The sequence below is a fragment of the Cornus florida genome, unplaced genomic scaffold, assembly GCF_030987335.1.
Source record: "Cornus florida cultivar Cherokee Brave unplaced genomic scaffold, ASM3098733v1 CherokeeBrave_3.0.0_Hap2_Chr01, whole genome shotgun sequence".
Taxonomy (NCBI): Eukaryota; Viridiplantae; Streptophyta; class Magnoliopsida; order Cornales; family Cornaceae; genus Cornus; species Cornus florida.
Window position 1 is genome coordinate 42,936,853 of NW_026775571.1, and position 20,703 is coordinate 42,957,555.

Here is a 20,703-nt window from a genome sequence, read left to right on the forward strand (position 1 = left end):
TCCACAATGAATCGAAAAATAATACATTCCATTCACCAATTGTATAATGCTTTAATAATAATATTCAGATAAGGAACCATGACTTTTACAATCCAAAATAAGAATTTGCTATGCTAGGGTACACATATCCCAACAGCTCCCACTTGCACTTATAGCCAATTCGAATCACATCGAACTCCCATGTTCTCCATATGACAATCAAACATCTTGATTGGTAAAGCCTTTATGAATGGATCAGCAAGGTTATGTTCCGATGCAATCTTGGACATAAGTACATCTCCTCGCTTTACTATATCACGAACCACATGATGTTTCCTCTGAATGTATCTTGTTCCTTTATGAAATTTTGGGTCCTTGGTTTGGGTTATAACCGCACTATTGTTGCAATGAAGCGTCATAGGCCGATCTATATGCTCCACAAACTCCAGTTCAATTAGAAAGTTTCTCAACCAAACAGCTTCTTTTACTACCTCAGAGGCTGCAATGTATTCTGCTTCCATGGTTGAGTCAGCAGTACAACCCTGCTTGACACTCTTCCAACTAACTGCCCCTCCATTGGACTTAAACACATATCCAGATGTAGATCTCCTGGCATCTGGATCTGATTGAAAATCAGAATCTGTATATCCGACTGGAACCAGATCATCACCTTCATAATTGAGCATGAGACTCTTAGTTCTTCTAAGGTATTTTAAGGTATTTTTCACAACTGACCAATGATCAAGTCCAGGATTGGACTGATATCTACTGAAAATCCCTACAGAGAAGCAGATGTCTGGTCTGGTACAGACCATGGCATACATGAGACTACCAACTGTCGAAACATATGATACTCGCCTTATTTGTTCAACTTCCTTATCAGTCTTGGGACACTGGTCATTAGAAAGAGCTAATCCATGTTTAAATGGCAAAAACCCTTTCTTAGAGTTTTCCATTCCAAACCTGGTTAGAACTTTGTCAATGTAAGACTCTTGAGACAAGCCTATTTTCTTTTTAACCCAATCTCGCATAAGCTTGATCCCAAGAATATAGCTTGCTTCTCCAAGATCTTTCATCTCAAATTTATTGAACAACCACCTTTTAACTGATGACAAAGCCTCTACATCATTACCAATGAGTAAGATGTCATCAACATATAAAACGAGAATCATGATGACATTATCCTGTTTTTTCTTGTAAATGCAAGGTTCAAACACGTTTTTTCAAGGCCAAATAATTTGACTGCCTAATCAAAACAAATGTTCCATATGCGTGAAGCTTGCTTAAGTCCATAAATAGACCTATTCAACTTACACACACAGTCCTCACGACCTTTAACCACGAAACCGTCTGGTTGCCTCATGTAGATGTCTTGTTCAAGATGGCATTTTAAAAATGCCATCTTAACATCCATCTGCCATATCTCATAGTCATAATGAGCACTAATGGCCAAAAGAATGCGAATAGATTTAAACATTGCAACTGGTGAGAATGTATCTTCATAATCAATACCTTTACGTTGAGTGAAGCCTTTGTCAACCAGTCTAGCTTTGAATGTCTCAACATTCCTATCCATTCCTCTCTTTCGTTTGTAGATCCACTTACAACCAATGGGTTGAACCCCACTAGGAAGTTCTACAATATCCCAGACTTTGTTAGAATATATAGATTCCAACTCTGATTTCATGGCATCTTTCCAACGATTCGCATCTATATCGGTCAACGCTTCCGCATAGCTTACCGGGTCCGACTCATGCTTATCGGGGATAGCCTCATAGATCTCACCCAAAAGCGTGAGTTTTTGGGTCGGATGATAGTCCTCCCACTACGCCGAAGGACCGGTGTAGGAATTGATGTACTAGATGATGGTAATTCAACGGGGACTTCTTGTGTTTCATCATTCTCAGTATTTATATTAGGTGTGTCCACAGGGGGTATATCTGATGTGCCAACCATCTCCTCTAACACTATTTGGCTACTTGGTCTGTGGTTCATAATATAATCCTCCTCCAGGTAAACAACATGAGTGCTGACAATAACCTTATTGTCCCTGGGTTTATAAAATAATCCACCTCTAATGTCCTTAGGATAGCTAACAAATAAGCATGCATCTGATCTTACTTCCAACTTGTTTGCCTGTTTCTTACGCACGTGTGCTGGACACCCCCATATATGCATGTGATTTAAATTAGGTTTCTGCCCAAACCATAGCTCATACAGTGTAATACCCCTAATTTCAGAAGGATAGTCCTTGTGTTTAATTTATTGTTTTAATTGAATTTTTAATTATTTAAATTGTTTAGTTGCTTGTGTGTTGGACTTAATTAATTATTTGATTGTTAATCGATTACATGCTTGTTTGTCTTGCGTTGTTTAAATTACTTGTGGATTGGTTTATTTAAATGGTGTTTTATTTTCTTTTATTATTATGGTTTTAATGGAATTATTTTAATTGGTTATTTAAATTGTCTTTTGTTTTTAACTTAATTATATTCTAGCGTTTTAATTATTTATGTGGCTTTGTGATTTAAATGTAATTTAGCTGCTTCATTATTAGGGTTTTATGTTATACATTATAGTTGGGTTAGAGCCGACTTGTTATTGGTTTAGGATTTAATGTAGGGTTTAGATTAAAACCTATAAATACATAAGCATATGTCTGCCAAGGGTTACAAAACAAACCCTATTCAGTGTATTCACGAATACTGTGAAACGGAGAGTTACAGAGAGGAATACAGAGAGCAACAGAGAGGGAACTTTGAGGGTTTAATAGAGAGGCTCAAGGAGGAAGGAGTGGGTTGCTTCTGGGTTAGCCAAGAGTAACAGAGGCATAGAACAAAGTTGGAAGTTCAGAGACATGGATTAGAGTTTCAAATCTGAAACTCAAAGGCAAGTTTCTGTTCTTGCTCTTTCCCTTTAATTTGTATTCTGTGCATGCCTAGCTAGACTCCAGGGGTTTAAATACATGCTAAAACTGATTTAATCATGTATGCTTAACTGGATTAAAACAGAGGGTATATGTTTTTAGTTTCAGTTTCTTATTTTGAATGGTTGTGGAAGTTTTGATGCATACCTGTTGTTTAAGATAAATCTTTGCATGTTAAAATAATTATAGACGTATGGGACGTAGGTTGAAGCTTAGAGGCCTTAATAATGGAGTTCTGGGGCTTACAGGGGCTGAACGGATGAAGAAGACGGCTTCAGAATCAACTTAGCCGGCTCAGTTGGGAACTGAGTCGACTAAGTTAGGAACTTAGCCTGCTCAGTTGGCAATTGAGCCGACTAAGTTGGGCCGCGATTTGAATTTTAGTTTTAATTGCCCAGAATTGTGTTGGAACCTATTTTGATTAATCTAAATGGGTTAAATGGACTTTGGAGGATTTTACGAAGCATAATACACTTCTTATATTAAAGGAATTGGGCAATATGGATTTATAAATAATTTTTATAAATTATTTAAGGGATAGTTTGTTGTTTAAATGTTTAACAGTTGTGTTAAATTGTTCTAAATGATGTATATTATTGTTTTAGACCTTTAAGATTATAGGTAAACAATGATTTATAAATGGATTAAGTTATGGACAGTGTACAGTTAGGGGAGGATCCTACATGTTGAGCTTTGCAAATGCTAATCAGTTTACACTTTAGAACTTGGAGGATTATTTTATATGAATTAATTTTAATTAATCATATTTGGATAGGATTATAAGTAACATAGATTACCTGAATTTAACCATGCTTGTGTTAGATCAAATTAATATTCACTTTGCTATTCAACTGCATCAGCTTATCGATATTTTGGAGGATGTGAACGCTTATACTTGTTTAGCTGTTTACATTATTGGAATTGGATTTTTAGGCTCTCTAATGACTGCCTAGTATTGATATACATGTGTTAATTTATATTGATGTATGTTTTGAAGGATGGTTGTTGGATGTATATAATAGTGTCATTTATTTAACTATGCTATCTGGAGGATCGTATGTACCGGTATGGGACAGTGACATACTAGGTATGGACTAGTTCAAACACTGTGTTCTACCTAACTTGGATTGAGTTATGGACTAACCATAAAGGTTAAGTACATCTCATATTTGAGTCATATCAATTGTGAATTGAATGACCTACTATGGTTTTAGGATGGATTTGTTATATATATATCAGACCACTACACAGATGGATGGTATTTTGTATTAGGAGGAGTACGGACTTTATATATATATTATATATGTGCCATGGTATGAGCCTGAGTCTCAGGACTATGGTTAGGGCGCGTATATCACCTAGGATGGATAACTAGACATAGGTGTTGTTCCCTGGTAGGTCTAAGTATTCATGCCCACCTTAGGGTGCGTATTCGCATGTTGCCTTCTATTCAGGCTGAGACAGACCTATTGGACTAGCGAGCGTCCTATAGTGTGTACTGTATATACATATATGGACTACTCTAGATATTGTTGAGTCTATCTAGGATGTATCTGTGTATCGGATTCCTGTTTGGATTGTAGTAGAATAGGACTTGTATGTGGACCTGACCCACTCTTTTATTTTTCAGGTGCTCGTCAGTTCCAGGGTTAGAGCTTGGACATGCAGAGCAGATACAGACACTCATTTCTCCGACTACGTAAGAATACTCTCTATGTTTAGCTTTAGATTTTACTTCAGTTGTTTTAGTTTCAGTTTGGGATTTTAATAAGGGGTCCACTAGATGGATTCCCGAGTTGTATGGATTGGAGGTTTTGGGAAGTTAGATTTTATTATTATGATTTAAGGATTTTATTATTTAGTATTCGTTCAGCGTTATTATTTATTTCTTTAATTCATTATTTTGTATTCCATGTTCGTTAAAATATTAATTGTTTGATATTCCCTCGGGTTCAGGCCTAGGCCTGATCAACCCGCGTCTCGGATCCGAGGGGTATCACATATGGTGTTCCTAAAATAGACTTGGATGGAACACAGTTCAAGATGTACATCGCTGATTCTAAGGCTAATCCCCAAAATGATAGAGGTAATGTAGCAAAACTCATCATAGATCTAACCATGTTAAGCAAAGTTCTGTTTCTCCTTTCTGCCACTCCATTCTGTTAAGGGCAGTCAGGTACGGATAACTGGCGCACAATACCCTCATTGACCATATGGTCTTTGAACTCCCCCAAGATGTATTCACCTCCTCGATCAGATTGAAGTGTTTTGATAAGTTTACCTAATCTACGCTCCACTTTTGCCTGAAACTCACGGAATTTTCTATAAGCTTCTGACTTGTGTTGCATTAAGTAAATATATCCAAAACGTGAATAATCATCAATGAAAGTGATGAAGTATTCAAACCCTCCTCTCACTTGGGTGTTTATGGGACCACACACGTCTGTGTGTACTAACTCTAATTGTTTTTTGGCTCTATAACCTTTGGCTGAGTAAGCCCTTCGAGTTATCTTTCCTTCAATACAGGATTCACAAGTTGGCATAGGCTCCTCTGCCTCACACGGTAATAAACCTTCTTTAACCAGCCTTTGAATCCTATTTTAATTGATGTGACCCAATCGTAGATGCCAATGATATAATGAGTTTGGAGAAACTGCTTTTCTTTTAACATTCAATCTAGATGAAGTTGCATTTAATTCATAATTTTGCATTTGATATGAGCTAGGGGTTAAAATATATAGACTATCTTTCAATGCACCAGAAGTTATAACACAACCATTTAATTTAATCAAATATTTTTTTCAAAAGTAAAAATATAGTTTTTGCAAACCAATGAAGAAACTGAAATTAAATTGCGCCTAACATTTGGTGCATAAAGACAATCTTCTAAAATAAGACTACTCCCACTATCAAGCTGTATATGAACCACTCCCATTGCTTTAGCTTCCACCTTGGCATTAGATCCCATATGCAATTATATCTCTCATTGAGGCTTCTGGACTCTTGAAATCCCTGCAATGAATTGAAAACATAATTAGTGGCTCCAAAATCTAGACCAAGAATCTATAGATTCAATCACATTACATGCCTCAACAATGAATATACCTTTTCCTTTGCCTTACGTGCGAAGTGTTGGGCAGTTAGGTTTCCAGTGACCCGGTTGACCGCAATGGAAGCAGTTTCTTTCGCCTCCAACCCGCACTTTCTTCTTTCCCTTATCCTTTTGGATTACTTTGTTTGGCACAACCACAGTTTTGGCACCATCATTCTTCTTTTTCTTGCCCCTCCTCTTGGGCCTAGAAGTGGATGGTCCAGCAGACTGTGTAGTTGATAGATGCACCCTTACTTTTGATTATCCCTTCAAAGGTTACCAACTCATTCAGAAGTTCAGCGAGTGAATACTCAAGCTTATTCATAGAATAATTAACCCTAAAAGAGTTAAATGAGTCTTACAATGAAGCGATAATCATATCAACCTGAAGTTCGCCATACAAGTTGCATCCAAGGATCTCAAGTTCATTTAGAAAACCAATCATTTTTAAAGCATGTTCCCGAATTGAAGTACCTTGGACCATCTTGATGGTCATCAAGTTTGTCATAGCATTTTGGCGTGCACTCTTACCAACTTACCCAAACATTTCCTTGAGGTTAAGCATGATGTCTGCAGAAGTGAGATATTGAAGATGTTGACTTTGGAGTACATTCGAGAGTGAAGCAAGAATGTAGCACCTAGTCATCTTATCTGCTTTATTCCATTTCTTAAAAACTTCATGCTCCTCAGGAGGATCCTCAGGCAAAGGTGGAGAAGGTCTGGGAGTAGTAAGCACATAATTCAACCCCTTATATGTGAGTACAATATCTAGTTGCTTTTTCCAATCGATATAATTAGGTCCAGTTAATCGATTTTCTTTTAGTATGTTTGCAAGTGGACTGAATGGACTAGTCATAATAAATCTGAAAATAAAAGCATTCATACAATAAATAAAGTGAATAAAAATAATCATGCAAGAATAAAATAATTAATTAATTGTGGGTCCCTTAACCACATTGCATGAAAAATCGGACAATCAATATGCCAAAAACTTATCCGGTTGGCGGAATTCATTATTACTTATTGACGAGAACAACTCATTATTTCCATATCTCTTTAGACAATGCCTTATCTATATATGAAATAATTCCCGATTAAGTTTAGCCTTTCTAAAAGCACCTAGTATAGACCACTCCGTTAGGGAGCTAATACTATTGATTTTAGATTGAGTGTATAACGAAATTAATGCTCCAACGAAAAATCAAATATTAAATATATTGCCATTATTAGCTTAGACTTCTTTAAATCATGCGTAGGGCCTTATTTTTAAAGATCTAACTATAATGGTCATTTAATAAATATATTTTTGTGAGATAACCATTCTTGTAATCCAGACTCTTTAAATCATGCGTGGGGCCTTATTTTTAAAGATTTAATCACAATGGTTATAATTATGAAGGCCATGGGGTAATGTATAAAAATTTCCACTCCCACTCAATTTTTAATCATGTATAACTAGGGTTTTCTATTTATGATTTAATGCATGCAAAACGCCTTGATTTTAATCTTTAAATCATGCGTGTGGCCTTATTTTTAAAGATTTAATCACAATGGTTATAATTATGAAGGCCATGGGGTAATGTATAAAAATTTCCGCTCCCACTCAATTTTTAATCATATATAACTAGGGTTTTCTATTTATGATTTAATGCATGCAAAACGCCTTGATTTTAATCCAATTAAATTTAGAAAATATATGGATTTTAAATGATTCACTAATATTTAATTTGAGGCATTCTTTTAAAATAGTTTACAAAAAATAAATTTTCATTTTCCAATAAATGCCCTCAAATTAAATAGCAATTCAATCCAATTTATCTTCATAATATAATTAATATAAATCAAGCCATTTAGATAAAAATCATGGATCTAATGCATGGACAATTATAATCAGTATTAAATTATTCCATGCATTACATAAATAAGTAAACCACAGACAGAAGCAATTTAAATGGCCAATGGATTCAGCTTTTAACATTTAAATACTATGCTTGCTGTACGGGCGTCCTTCAACAGTCTGTAAACACCTATAGAAAGCTGGTACGCGTTTGATGAAGCAAAACGTCGCTTGGAACAAGCCTGGAGGGCCCCACACGCGCTCGTATGCGCCTGGGGAATGCAGCACGACAAGACACGTGCCCCCACGCGCTGGCACGCGCTTGGGGTGCGTGGGACGCGCCTCCACGCACCTGCACATGCGTGGAAGGCAAGAGACTTAGGTTGGCGCGTGAGATGCATGCGCCAGCAAGTTTCTTTTATCTTTAGCTCCTGGCGCGTGCTTCTCACGCACCAGGTCCACCATAGATGCAATACACCTGATTTCAGCCTCCTCCGACGCCTCTTCTCGCCGCCGGCGATGCTCCGGCCACCGGAAAAAGGCCAAAAAATTCCAGAAAATTAAATTAAGCCTAAAAAAATTCAGAAAATTACTGAAGCATAATTTAACCTTTTCGGACCTTCTTGAAGCTTCATAGTATTATTTGATGAAGATTACATGGCTTTAATAAATACTTACAATTTGAAATATAATGAAAAAAACTAAATTACATCATTGAACTTTCAAACAGCTAAATCAAAGTCTTAATTACATTCATCCAAAGATAAAATTATATTCAATATACCTATAAGCTTCATCCATGGCCCAAACACACATCATCATCCATTCACAATTATACATACATCATCATGTATCAATATATATCAACATAATAAATCATACATCAATATACATCAATAAATATATATATATGTATATATAATTTGGATCCATGAAGATGATTTTGGTAAACACATGATCTCTAGTAATGAATCAAACCATGCTCTGATACCACTGTTGGGAAACGTGCAAGTTTTTAAAAACTTTTGAGGGATTTGCAATCATGGATCTTGATTCATCACATAGAGATAAGTTTTATGCAAAAATAAATAAAAGGTGTTGTATTATTCAATAAACAGATTGAATACTTACATCCAAGGTCTGAGTAAACCTTTTAATCTTTCCTCTAAAGTGAATGTTCTCACTTATTGTAGATCCCTTTAGCAAGATCATTTCTCCTTCTTCTTGATTATGATCTTCCCTTTAGGAATCACCAATATGCCTTGATGAATGATCTTGGAATCAAGGCTTGTGGTAGCCTCCTTTAGAAGAGAAAACAAACCCTAAAATCTAAAGAGAGAATGTATTCATTTTTCTTGTTCTAAAAGTTACACCTAAAATATACATGGACCCCTGTATATATGGGCAAAATAAAAATAAGAAAAGGAAATATTAGATCATTCTCCATCTTCAACTTTCTTAATTCTAACAGGACTCTAATATCAACTTGGGCTAGTGGTGAGAATCCTTTTGGGCTTACTATTTTCTTGGCTCCTATAAATTAATAATTGGTCTGATCCATTAAACCATGGACCTAATTCAATTAATTCATAAATTAATTTCTACTCCACTAAAAGAAATTAATTGTACTCCAATTAAATAGTAAATAACCTCTAAGTCAATGTTGCACTTTGACCCCTCTATACATAATTATTTATCGGATAATTAAAGTCATCAATCCGACAACATAATTAAGATAATTATTTTGTTACCTTTGATTATTTCTACCTCGATCATAATAAAATATTTATTTGACAAAAATAGTAATTTTCTAAATAAATATATATAGAAAACATTTGTCTAAAATATACGAAGGCCTTCGAATTTAATTTGTGATCAACCATAATCAAAACAAAATAAATACAAATAGCACTGATGCAAATATTGAGAATATAAAACTCTAACTATTAATTACATAACTACCCAAAGTGTCGATCTAAGGATCCCAAGGCATTCGCCGAACAAATCAAAGTAATTATTAATTAATAAAAGAGTCTATACTTCTCTCATGCTTGAGAGTCAAAAGCCATGACTGTGATAGAGAGCAATTGCATACGACAGCTCTCGCAATATATCTTAATCTATCGTGGACTCGGTTCAAGTCTTAACTAATTAAATATCCATCCATAATTGCCGCGTTTGAACCATTTATGATTACTAATTTATAACTTAGTATTAATTGCCATTACATACATATATAAACATATGTTGTAATCAAGTGGACATAATCAATTCCATAATGAATCGAAAAATAATACATTCCATTCACCAATTGTATAATGCTTTAATAATAATATTAAGATAAAGAACCATGATTTTTACAATCCAAAATAAGAATTTGCTATTTTAGGGCACACATATCCCAACACATGGGACATGGACGAGTTCTATAAAGTGTGGTGGAACAATTAAAGGAATCTTCTACTGGCAATGTTGAAATGGAAGTGTAAAAAGATACTATTGCTCTATTTGTTGCCTAGAAGATGAAGGGAAAGAGAAAAAAGGAAGGTCCCAAGTTTAGATTGCTTGCATCACTTGGTCTCGGGATAACAAATGAAGCTTATATGAAAAGAATGAAATTATAGCTCAAAGTCCATGAAGCTTAAGTTACAAGAAAAAAATCATACAAGAGTAGATGAATCGCTTGAGGGAATTGTCTTTATTCCCGCTTCTGAATGCTGAAGTATTGCATGCAAGAAGTTGCAGAGCAGTCATTCCATCTCCATCTCGTTCACCAACTAAATATTGGTACTTAGCCGCAATCAAAAGGGACTAATAGACCTTCACACTACACACATGGATTTAAACTTGAATTTACATAAATTGCTCCATTTTAGGCTCTAATAGAAACAATACTTTGCTATACATAAACTTCTAAAACCAATCTAACACATTATCAATATGTACAATATTACATGCCCAGAGAAAAAAATTTGAACACATTAATTAAAAAAACTTGCTTCAAAGTTTAAGGTGTCAAGAGTTGGCTGGCTGCCTTGACGAGCACAAACACACTGCCTGCATCTCCCCTTGAGATCCGAAGATCATTGTCAAGGTATATATGTAATCAGTAACCATGATTCTTCATTGCTGTTGGAGATTGAGAACTTAAGTGGTTGTTGGCTTGACAAGATATGGTCTTTGCAATAGAAGAAGCTGTGTCTTGGACAGTAGTGATTAAGCCTTTGAGGGGTGCAAGGTCAATCTTTTGCCCAATAAATTCCAAATTCTCTGGTAAGACAATGGAGTCCGTCAACTGAGGAGTTCCGATGATGCCTTCTTCAATGTTGATCTGAATTAACCAATTAAAAAAAAAAATTAACATTGAAAACAAAATCACTAAAGTGAGGCAATGTATTCAAGAAGTGATCCATAAGACAAATATTCTAAGCAACTTTTTATATGATCGATCAACAATAAAAGAATACAAGATCATGGATAGAACAAACCTGCACTGGCTTGGGATTTTGTATTTCAAATTTCGCATTGGTACTAATTGATTGAAGTAGTAGCATAGAGGACAGAATTCTGGACTGTGGAATTCTCCGTGTCAAAGGTTTCTGATATCTCCTCCACCTTCACCAGTGGCAGTGCTCCCCTCGACAACAAAGAGGACAATCCTATAAACGATATGTACCTGCAGTGCCACATAAAATTTGTCAATCTCTTCAAGATCGATCTCTGTATAAGAATTACTCAAAGTTCCTAACTTTCTACATCAAAACACTCTCATTACATTGAATAAGGTCATTTTTAACTCAAAACTATCATTTTCATTCAAAGATTCTAACTTTATACATCAAAACACTCTTGTGACTTCAAATGTACCTTAAATAAGGTCATTTTTAACTCAAAACTATCATTTTCACTCGAATTGTTTCTGACTTTATACATTAAAACACTCTCGTGACTTCAATGATACCTCATACAGGTAAGTTCTTCCATCTTAGCCCTATTTCCTAAGCAGCTGAAACCCTTGTTATCAGTTATCTTGAGGCAACACTGATGTGTGAAATATATGAATAGTTTACTTATCATCTATGACCAGACTTTCATAATGCCGAAAAGAGAATCATTCAGAATCACCATAGCTAGAAAATAATACAGACTAACAAAATAAAAATGCAGAGTAACGCAGACAATTACTGTAGAATTCAAATTGTATCTTTGTTAATTATCAACATGAAATATTTGTACATTGGATATCAAATTTTCTTATTGGATAACCATGATTTTGGCCATTCATCCTGTAAATTCTAAACTGATTTTAAGAAATAATAAAGAAGACTTAAAATTGGTTGAGTCCTGTTTCAAACCACCTTAATCCATTGTGCCATTTCCAGACTTCATTTTTTATTTTACCGTTCATAGTAGTTATGATCTGAAAATTTGGAAGTTCCTTATGGACTCTTCTATAGCAATAATTTAACCATGCATTATCAAATCCAATAACAACAATCCAAGATTAAACATTATAGCAAGAAAAATGAATTAATTTGTAATTATATCCCATTTAATCTAGATAGATACATAAGTATCATAAAGATGGTCCGAACCAAAGTACCATTCATGTATGCTATTTCCAGTTTTCGTAAAGATGGTCCTTGTCTGGGCTATTTTTTATTAACAAACAAAAATACTATTGCTATTATTGTACATAGGGAATATACAACACACATCTATCAATCACAAATATTGCTAGGTGCAAAATATCTCAAGATGCGAGCTAAATTAATTGTAAATTGTACATCTCTGTTTCAAAATAAGTGTCCTGTTAGAAACCGGGACTCATATTTTAGGATACTTAACTTGAGACAGAAAGAGTAATGCATTATTCATCAGACAAATGTGATAGGGTGGTCATATCACGGCATTAATCATGATGAATTGTAGTAGTTCTTTGTTGGACCCTACTAATTTGTACCGTTGTACTTCTACTTCAATTATTAGTGCCCATACTTCCATTCCATCCAACACTTTAAATTTGGGTTGTATTCAACTTTTGTACTTCTACTTAAATTTTCTACAATTTAAGAATTTAGGGAATACATACTTCCACATACAAATTTTAGAGAAATTAGGGTCATATACAAGTTGAAATACTAACTTAATTACGTAAGGTTGGTTGAAAACACCTCACTCGCTTAACTTACTAAGTGGCTGCTATGTGATTGAAACGGCACCAACTGCTTTGATTTTTACGATAAGATTGCTTCACTGTGGTCAGGGCTGGACCTACTAGGGGTACGTTCCCATGAGTTAAATTTTCCTTATTCAATCAATTTTTTTACACAGGGCCTTCAAACTGAAATCCTGGCTTTGCCCGTGTTTGAAACCAAAAACAGCCAGGTACCAGACCCGACAATGGAAGCAACTATGTAAATTGGGCTAGCCCTATTAGCTTATTGAGCAAAGTCCAAAACAAGCTTAACAAATTGACCAGCCGAAGGTGAATTCCATCCATCCCTACAACCACTTTTATGATATCTATAATTGGAGTCAGAAATAAAACAGCACGAATAATTTTCAAAGAACATTGTTGCTATACATACAGATCAATAGTATAAATCATAATTAATTCAAAATAATAATTAGGGGAAAAAAAGAAAAAGCTTATGAACTTGAATCAAAATATTTGAAATAATGAAGAAAGTGAAAGACCAAATGTAAGTGTAAAATTTCGCTCAACCAATTACGATCGAAAGAAAATAATACAACTCACTCAACAAACAATAAGAATAAACAAGAACAGTGTCTATAGAAGAATTGAATTACTTGCCCCTTTATTGGAGGTCTAGGCCTCTATTTATACACAAAAGTTGGTAGAATTATGGTAGGACTCGCGTTGCTTATCCTCCAATTCTTTCCATAAATGACTTTATTTACAAACAGAGTTCTTTTCATTGTATGATATTTCCTATGTAGAATTTGCTTTGTATAAAAACTTTCCTTCCGGGTTGACTCCTTTGTTAAATAGGACTGAGCCATATTTAATTATACTTGGGCCGGATGCGGTTTGGTGTAAGTGACTTGACTAATGGATCAAAACTTCAACAGCGGTGATGTTGTGCTGATTGGTACTTTTGTCTGGCTTTGGAGGCCCAACATAAATGATAATGGGTTAAAGCACAACGTAACTTGGGCTTGATCCGGATGGGCTTCTGAGATTACCTAAATGCAGATTTATATAATAGTAACGTGTCTTATTCTTATTGGAGGGAAATTTTTCCCTCCACACTTTGCCCCCAATTCCCCTTTAATTAGGATAATTTTTCCCTCCACACTTTGCCCCCAATTCCACTTTAATTGGGTTATGACTCCTAATTAAAGGGGAATTGAAGTCGTGTAGTTGCCATTCTCGCACGAGGCGTTTTCATTCACGTCTATTGTTATTCTGACTCAAGGGCTTCTTCAAGACTCGCTTTTGTTCTCAGTGTGCTCATTCTGTCTACTGCGTTCTTCATACTCTCATATCTCCAGGTTAGTTCTTCTTTCCCTTTCTCCAATCTTACATTATGAGTACTTTGACTACTCCTGAGCGTATAGAGATCGTAGATTCTGAGTCCACGCCCTCGTCTTCCCCTAATCTCATTAGGGTTCCCCCTTCTAGGGTTTCGAACTTCCTTAAGCCTGTAAATGACTCGGTTAATCAGCTGGATGCTTCCCCGATCCAGGCTGAAACATCCACCTCTGGGTCAGACAATATCTTCACTAAGGAAGAAAAGAATGCAATTTTATATATTCGTCGTATCCCGTTTTCCATTGAATCTGTAATAGAAGAGTTTGAGATTCTTGAAGGGGTAGAAATTGCGGAATACCCCAAGGGCGCCGATTTTTGCGCCGGCGAAGGCGTCAGAGAAGACGAGTTGCTCCTCTCTGTTGGGCATCTCAACACTCTTAGGTTCCCCTTTCATCCTTTCTACCACCTAGTCTTTAACATATTAGGGATTACACCCCGCAAGTAATCCCTAACTTCCTTCGAGTAATCTCGGCACTCCTCATTTGCCGATGGCTGGAGAGTCTTGACCTGACTCTGGCTGACTTGCTGATTACTTATTCCATTTCTAAGCACGGGACCGAACTGGGTCGTTTCTTTTTCACCTCCCCCTTACACCAAAGGATATGTATAAACCTCCCTACTTCTGAGAAGAAGTGGAAAGAAAGGATGATAATCGTTAAAAGGAGATGGGCCGTGCCCCAATCGAGCAAACTCCCAATCCCTCACAAGTTCGGGAAGTTAGGTATAGAACATCCCCCCTTTCTTCATGAAGATTGTTCTGGCTGTTTCCCATGTCGAGTCTTATTCTTTCGATATATTTATGAGTTTCTTGGTGTTTTTTCAGCAACATTTCCTTCTTCGGTTGCCAAAAAGAGGCTTTCCTTCCTAGAAGGGCCCTCCTTCGGTTGAGAACTTGCTTACTTCTGCAAATCTTAAAGCAGTTGCTTTCAGAGCTATAGCCGCTGATCTCATGGACCTCTCACTTCCATCATTCAACAGCTTCCCCATGACTGAGGAAGAAAAATAAAGGGTTGAAGCCTTGAAGAGGAAGGCTGCAGAGAATGCCTCGTTGACTATATTGCGCTCAAACGAACAGGAGAAGGAGATTAACGAAGTCCCCTTGAACAAAAAGGCGAGGCTAAACTCTTCTTCAACCATGAAACCCAAGGGTGTTTCCAACCAAAAAAGCAAAGGGAAGAAAGCTGAAGAGATTAACCCTGAAAATAAGGTCAGTGCTTACATCCTTGCTGAGGCCGGGGCACCTTGGACTCCTTATTTCTCGAGGGCTGACAAGTCCATCCTCCATGTTGGTGATTCTATGATCACTGACCCATCTGCAGCGCTGGCTGTTGCTCGGGGAATGTGGCTCCCCAAGGATGAAGAAATTATTGGTAGAATGGGATTGGAACAACTACTTCCATCTGCCCCTGTTCGAGCCATAGAGGTTTGCTCCTTCCTTCTTTTCCATTGTCATAATTATCTTAGGAATTTTCTTACATTGATATTGTCTCTATCTTGATAACGCAGGGCCTGTATCACATCATGGCTCTTTGTGCCACTGCTGAGGCTCAATCTCTCTCCATTCAGAAGCTTGAGAAAGATCTCAGCAATTCTGAGAAGAAGGCATCCCATGCCATTGCAAATGCACAAATTGTATATGAGGCTCGGGATGTTTATAAGAAACGTCTGGCTGCTTCTGATGCAAAAGTGGAATCGTTGGAGGCTGAAGTCTAGCGTTTGAATGATGCCCTTAGCACCTGCATCATTACAGAGAGATAGATGCAAGGTCGTTACTCCAGTTTGGTGTGCTTATCTAGCGCCAAGGCCTTCAGGTCCGGCTTCAATCAAGGTTCCCAGGAAAAAACAACAGACCTTGAGGCTTCTGATGCTCATATGGGAGTGTCTTTCCCTTATGATGAGGGTCCGAAGGCTCAGGAAGCTGAAGTTCTTTTCGCTGAGATGGTGAAAGCTCATCCTGAGGTCCCTTCAGCTCCAAGTGTCTCCACTCCTGCAACTGGTCCATCAAATCCTCCACCTGCAAGTCTAGCTGTGGTAGATGCTTTTGAGTTTGCCCTGTTTGATCCGAAGAGGAAGTAGGATCGAGTAACCTTTTTTTTTTTTTTTTCCTTTTTTCTTTTGTAATGAAACAACATTGGGAATGATAAACAGGAATGATATATTTTTGTTTCTTAAGCTGTGTCACTTTTATTCTGCTTCGACTAAGTATGCTTGTATGCTTTTGATATTGCACACACTCTGTTGGATGAGAGATTTTTTTTATTTTTATTTTTTGTTTTAAGGAAAGTACCCTACGATTGGTTGGTCAATTAAACATCAACCTTCGCAATAGCACGAATCATTGTAAAATAGGGCTATTGGTCGGGTACGTCGAACCACTGGGACTGCGCTAATCTATGGCAACCTAAGTGTCTAGAGTCATTTTAGAGTGATAAGGGGTGTTCATAGAGGGTTTGTTTTGTTTGTCACTAAATTACAAATTCAGAATGCATAAAACAATAAATTGAAGGAGATTAAAAGAGAAGATTTAGAGAAGGAAGTCTAGGGAAGTGAGTCCACTCCAAACCTCTACACAAGCTAATTATATGATTAATTTGGGGAATTAATGTAGAAATGACCTTGATATATAATAATACATGACTACTATAATATCTTCAAGAAATTCAATTAATTAAAGAGTAAGAACAACCTATCAAAGCTTCACATGGTTGAGTTACCTAAACTAAGATGCAACCCTAGACATGCTCACTAAGCTAGAGATTGTCAAACAATTAATCAATTGGTGGAAGCACATGATATCAAGTCACAAGATTAACTCATCAAAAGAAATTCTTAAGCTATGGATTAACAAGCTACTCAAAACCATGCCATTAAAACCATTCCATAATCTTAGTTCCATTGTCACTATGAAACTATAAGCCATACAACTATGAGATTAAATAATTTAAGACAAGAGTATGTAAATCAACATAGTCATTCAAACATTCAAAATCTTCATTACAATTTGTAACATGCTCTAGACCATGGAACTAGCCAAATATACATTTCATTCCCCAAAATAAATCAAAAACTAGACATGCTTACAAGGTAGAGCTTCATCACCTCCCTAGATGGAGGTTTAGTTACCCATTGATGCACTAGAGGAAGGAGGAATCAAAGCCTTGACCTCCATTTTCGAGCTCCCCTCTTCTAGCTCCAAGAACACACCTTTCTTGCTCTCTTCTCTCTCCTCTATCTTCTAAAAATGAAGCTTAATGATATATGTGGCCTTGCTTCCCTTCTCTTGTATAGATAAGGCTCTAAAAACCCCCACCAACCAACATCTCCAACCAACCATTAAAGAGGGAAATTAGAATTGAGGAACCCAAGATGCAAGTGGCTGAAAATGGGCCATTCCCGAGTGCAATTCTGCCCTAATTTCGAGCACTTGAAATAAGGGCTCGAGCACTCGAAATTGGAGCAGAATGCTCCATTCTTGCCTTGCTCCGCCCGGACCTACTTTGATGAAATAGCCATAACTTTGCGGTCCAAACTCCGAATGACAAACCGTTTGAAGATTTGGAGAGCTAATTCAGAGCTTTAAATACTTCATGTTTTGGTGGAGATCCAATTCTCAAGGATGGTTGGTCGAAAATGAAGATCAAGGCAGAATTGCATTGCTGCCAGGCAGTTCTGTGCACCTCTGGTAACAAGGCCATAACTCTCTGCTTCGAGCTCCGAATGACAAACCGTTTGAAGGTTTGGAAAGCTGATTCAGAGCTCTAAATCTTTTATGTTATGAGGGAAGTCCAGTTCCCAAGTTTTCAAGGTGAAAATGGCGAGCAAAGTTCAGGATCCACTGCTGCCAGAAATTCAGCCTTGTGCCTTTTGATGGCCAAAACTCCACAAAGCCTTGATTTTGCTCCTTTTTTGGCAAATGGACCTGAAAATATATACATACACACAAATGAAGATAATCTACTTAATTAAACAAACAACGGACTTAACTAATGCAATTTAGGGCGCTTGAATATACAGTATTCGGCGCTTATCACACCCCCAAACTTACATTTTGCTAGTCCCTTAGCAAAACTACAATGAAAAACTTAATGAAAAGACAACCATGGGCATGCTACTCCAAAAATATCATCCATGGTAAAATGATATAGATACATAGCTCAAATACAACTTGAAACAGACAAAAACTAGAGATGGGGTCATTGGGAAAACTACCTTGCATATATGAAGCATTGATACAAAAATTGGCTAAATACATTTCCACATACATGCATCAACATCAAAGTCTATATAAATAACTCAATTATCATCTCTTGAATGGAAATCAACTCTAGCTTCAGTGAAAGTGAATTGGATTCTCAACATGCGGATTTTACTTTCTTTTCCAATTCCAAAGCACAAGTTTTCAAATCATTGAATTCCCCTTTAAATGAGGTCCCTAAGGCATGATTTTATTTACAAGACAACTTTTGTTGCTTGTTGACAATTTATTGTAACTCATAAGCGAAACATAGAATGGTTGTGTAATGCTGAAGTCCCTTAAGCTTTCTAACCAACCTATGTAGCAAGCGTTAGGCCAACAACTCCCAAACCAGATGGCTTTAGGGTGCTAAGTGTAGAGACACTCCATAGGGCTTAATAGCTCAAGTTGGAAAGGCTACGAACTCTAACGAACCATGTTTATTACTAGTTTATTTTTTTGAATGACCGTGCAATGTTTAAGTCCCTTAAGCTTTCTAACCAACCCTTGTAGCAAGCGTTAGGCCAACAACTCCCAAACCAGACGGCTTTAGGGTGTTAAGTGTAGAGACACTCCATAGGGCTTAATAGCTCGAGTTGGAAAGGCTACGAACGTCAACTGGTCATTTTTTTCTTTCTTTCTCATTTTTTTTTTTTTTAATAGATACATGCCAAAGGTATCCATCTATCAGGTTCATCAAATCAGATTAACTAGGCCAAGGTCAACGTCAATCAAGTTGCATGCCTCACAGTTAAGTTTCCAATGTGCATCTGTGCATTGTGAAGCTTAAAAGAGTGTCAAATCCAGCGAGAATTTAATTGAGACATTTATACAGACTAATTTGAATCTACATGATCATTTCAACTCAAATTTTTCTTTATTTTCAAAAATGTCAATTGCTTCTATACACAAGGTATTAAACATATGCTTCGTCTCCGACAAGTTCCAAGTTACACTATCATTGCTTAGCAAAAATTATAAAACCAAAAATGTCAAAATGTGAAACCAAAAATGTCCTATTGCACCCCCAAACTTGAATGTCACATTGTCCTCAATGTGTGAAGACAAGTGAAACAAAATAAGAGTAAAGGGGGGAAAAGAACAATAATACCAAGTGGAGTGACGACGACGTAGATGGTCAGCCATGTGAGTGTGCAAATGCGTCCCCCAAACTTGGACATGAAGACCTATCAAAACACAACTAATGTACACAGGTAAAAATCAAAACATAAATAATAAGAAAAACAGGACTTATTTATTTATATATATATATATATATATATATATATTTTGTTATAATATTATTATTATATATATATAGTATTATGTTTTTTTTATTTTTTATTTTTATTTTTTTGGAATGAATGGCATGCATGAGTTTGTGGTGAGTGAGAAGGTGAGGTGGGTGAGGGTGGATGCCGAGGGTGAAGGGGATAGAAGCCAAGTTTGGTTGGTTTGGGTAGGGTGGCTGCATGGTTGGCAAGGTTGGCGTGCATGATGGGAGGTTGATGTGCCGAGAGGGTGGCATGGGAGAGTGAGGTTGGGTTGTATGAAGTGGGTTGTTTGGTTGGAGATGAGAGAGGAGTTGAGGTAGGTGGTGAAGCTTGAGGAGGTTGGTTGGTTGGTTGTGAGAGGGAAGAATAGTGAGGTGAGGAGGATAGAAGATGGTGGAGCTGCCGAGAGGGTGGGGGTGGTGTTGGTGATGTGGGTGTGTTGCCGAGAGGTGAAGAGGTGGTTACACGGTGGTTGTGGAATGCATGGGAGGAAGTTGGTTTCATGGTGCTGCATGGTGGAGAGGGAAGATGCCGAGAGAGAGAGGGTTGGGGCATAGAGTTGGAGGCCTCGGATTGATGGTGGTAAGAAAAGTTACCGGTTGGGAAGATGGAGGAGTTGGGTGGTTACATGGGAGTTGGGTAGCGAGAGAAGCCGAGAGGGTGGGTTGTGGGTTTGCTGCTGCATGCTTGAGAGGATGAGGGATAGAGGAAGGTGGTTGCAGCTGGGGTTGATTTTCGAGCACTCTAAGCATTGAAGTAGATTGCTCGAAGATGGGACAGTAGGCTTGGGGTTGAGTGAGGAG

At 37.0% G+C, this 20,703-nt stretch overlaps 1 pseudogene; it reads right to left on the minus strand.

Annotated features, from left to right (window-relative positions):
• Positions 1 to 10,840: 10,840 nt before the first annotated feature.
• Positions 10,841 to 20,703, minus strand: part of LOC132271367 (plastid-lipid-associated protein, chloroplastic-like) — a 61,662-nt pseudogene continuing 51,799 nt past the window's right edge.